The sequence below is a fragment of the Pteropus medius genome, unplaced genomic scaffold (genome assembly GCF_902729225.1).
Source record: "Pteropus medius unplaced genomic scaffold, Ma_sr-lr_union100, whole genome shotgun sequence".
NCBI lineage: Eukaryota > Metazoa > Chordata > Mammalia > Chiroptera > Pteropodidae > Pteropus > Pteropus medius.
This window is the reverse complement of record NW_024346667.1, coordinates 18,325,305-18,328,936: the sequence shown is the minus strand read 5'-3', so window position 1 is coordinate 18,328,936 and position 3,632 is coordinate 18,325,305.

The following is a 3,632-nucleotide window of genomic DNA, read 5'->3' as shown; positions in this document are numbered from 1 at the left end:
TTCTGCTAAACGTTTGGGGGACGTCCGCAGCTTCCGCTGGGCAGAAGGTAAGGCGCTTGTGCTTGCTATGGCGCCAGCAGCACTAAGGACAGCGCCCAGGATGGCGAGCCGGGAGATCCAGCCGCCCTGGGGGCTTGTCACCCCGCATCGCCTGTCAGATTGGCTAGGGTTTCCCTCCTCTTCTTTTCCCTGAGCAAAGACAATTAAAATCTGTTTGTGGTGACTTTGTTTGCAGGAGCCAAGCTGGAATCGCACGCTGATTTCTCTGCAATGCAGGGTTGGCACAATGAACAGATTGCAGATTTTGAAAACAACTAAAATTTATTAAAGTCAGGTAACAGAAATATACTTGTAGCCCAGCTTGAGTTTTCTAACATATGATGAATGCACGACACCAAGAGATACAGGGCCTGAAATTTGAAGGTCAAATAATCCTTGGAAAGAGGAATTTGAAGACTGCTGAGTTGAAAAGTCCATGGAAATATAGTTTATGATAAGTTTGAACACAAACAATTGCTTGTCAGTTTTCTGTTCAGTATTCCCTGTAGGTAACTGTGATGATTGAAAAACATCTGAATTAATTTAAAAGTTGCCAAACAGATTGACCACGACCCCGTATAAAACCAGATTTTTTTTTCTCCATTTAAAATGTAATATGCTTTTCTCTTTTTGATTTTAATGACTGATTTGGGATAGATTGGCCGTATCTTTAAACATGTTTATTTAAACAAGGATTCTACACTGACTTTCCGCTGTCTGGTGCACTGCTGTTAAAAAGTCCCCTTGGGGGTAACTCAGGGAACAAAAAGTTCAGAATACTGCAAGACAAAGTGAAGAGCAGAATACAGGACTGATGACTGTGTTTGCCTGGGTCACAGGCACAAGTGATGGCATATGAAATGCTTGCTGTGGCTGAGAAGAAACCACTTCTGAAAAGTAGAGCCCCCAGACTTCATTTTTTTTTTTTTCACAGCATGCCTTCTCTAATCTTTTATTAAGAGATGAGGTCATATTAATCAGTAAGTAATCAGAAAAGGCTTGGGTTTTGGAAGTTTTTATTTTTATTTTTTATTTTTGTAAAATATCTTGGCCCACTGGTATTTTAAAGTAGCATGGGTTAATTTAGGGAGATACTTTTGGTTCATTAATGTGAAACTATGGTATTGCAGGGTGTGTGTGTGTGTGTGTGGTAAGGGGGGGAGGCTCTTCCAGTTTACTGAGGGATGGGTTATCTTTCAGGCAAAAAGAGACTATGTCTCAAGCTGTTGGGAGAGACAGATGACAGAGTGAGGGTACTGACTCGTGAATATTGTAAAGACAGGATTTCTGGTTTCAGATGGATAAATAAAGGAAAAGAGAAAGAAAATTTCCTGTCTTGTATAGTACAGCCAATCTCCAGGGTGGGCTCCAAGAAAGAGAAAGATGTTATCAGATAAGGCTGAATGCTAATTATGTGGTAATTACTTATTACTTTCTACTTTTATTAAAAAATATAAAACCCCTTGGCAGTTTCATGTTGCATACACACTAAAACATTCTCTGTAATAAGAGCAAATGGTTAACAGGCAGGCTGCTACTGTTAGTTTTCTTCAAGGCTTTGAAAATGAAATGACTCTGCAGAGAGACATTTTCAAGACAACACATGTCTAATTTCACAATTAGCCTGTTTTGCCTTATATCTAAACTAAGTCGGAAACGGTTAAGCTTCCAACTGGTTACAGGAGGAAAGCATTGCAAACAAAATAACTTTCAATTACTCAGGCTAAATTTAGTTAGTGCCTATAGTTTAAAATTGTAACTTCAATGTCCCATGGGGTATTGTTCAGTCTGACCACAACAGGAAAATGCAGTGAGTTATAACAGTCACCTTATTAAGGAAAAAAGTTCTCATGGCTTAAAAAATGATTGATCCAGTTCCACATTTAGCAGAATGTTTTATTTTGTTTTAAACTTTTCACTTTAATCACTCTTTATGAAGGTGACTTGAAGGTTATGCTCATCAGTGAATGTAGTATAAACACTTTAAAAAAATCTATAACATTATATTTCCCTGTCTCCTATTTTTGAAGAACATTTGCCATGCTAATATTTTTTTCATGAAAAGAAATGTAAAGCTTTGCATTTTTTTTTTTATTACTCTAATGACACTAAAGCCAGGAATCTTCTGAAAATATTAACAAGAGAGAAAATAAGCATGAGAATTTATCTGAATTTACAATACTGTTGAGTTTGACTATCATAGTTTTATAATTTATTCTAAATAGATAAGTTGCATATATGATTTAGATGTAAATTTAAGTTTACACAGTTTAATGAAATTATCTCTATTGTTGTACCATAAGTTATAGTCTGTTTTGAATAACTTTATAGGGAAATACAGAGCATACTATGTGTTCCTTCAGTAGATAAAGTGAAAATGTTAACTTTGTAGTTAAGAGATAGCTAATGTGAGATCTTATCCAATGATGATGGGAAAATATCCTTTGCATAAGGGTTTATTCATACTTATCCTATTCATAAGGGATTTGGGGGTTAAAAAATAAGGTTAGAAAAATGAGTTGGGTATTTTCTTCCTTCTTCCCATATTTCCTTACATTTAAAAGAATATTTTTTTGATACATAAAAATGCAAGGAAGATGGGACGTAGGAGCTGGGCAGCAAGCAAGATGCTCTGGATGAAAGACCACTGTCAAATTGGTAGGTTGAATCTGTCTAAGATGAAATGGTTGTACTTTCTCTCAATCTACTTTGATGTCTTAAACCTGATCCTTTTGCCTGGAATCTGTTACTAGAACTCATGATGAACAATTATTTGTAAACTGTCTTTTGCTAATTAATTGAGGGGCTGTTGATGTAGGAAGCTAGAGACTTTGTGGCCTGGAGTGGGAACATAAGGAAAATGAAAACTGTAATACTTATTTCTACTTGAGCTTTGGGACGTCGAACTTTAAAAGCAGCTTTGATTTTTGTTCTTTTTGATTTCAGATGTTGAAAGCAAATAAAAGTATCCTCAGGGGAGAAAGGCTGCTTCTTGTCAGGAAAATTAAGATGTATGCGTTTCTATTGTTTTTAATTAAGCCAAGTGCATCTGAACCACAGTGTCTTTTTTTTTTTTTTAACATTGAGCACTGAAAAGGTGTTTATTTCCCTTGCCAAAATTTTTATTCATTGAATATTGACTTACATAGCTTTCAGTGACTGTCTTTATAAAAAGTTAATTGAAGCATTAAAAAAACATTTTATATCTTTACATTATTCCAAATATAAGCTTAATTGGTTTTGAAATTCTGTATCTGGAATTTTCATGTTTTAAGGAAGAAAGATTTCACTTTTAGCATAGCTTGCTGATTTTTTTGCTGTGTAATGCCTTCACCCCACCACCTGGAATCAATTCTGTGAAAGCCAGAGGAGGAGGACTTAGAATTTTAAAAAATATATATTTAAGATAGCTTTTCTAAAAGTGATTCTTAAACTAAAATTTATTAGATGCATAATAAGACAGTACTGCTGTATTAATTTTCAGCGTGTTCTTAATTAGATATTTTGGCTTTATCTGTAAAGGGACAGATCTTGATGATATGCACTTGAATTTTTAAACCCCTGCATTGCACATAACTTTGCACTAGTGCAGC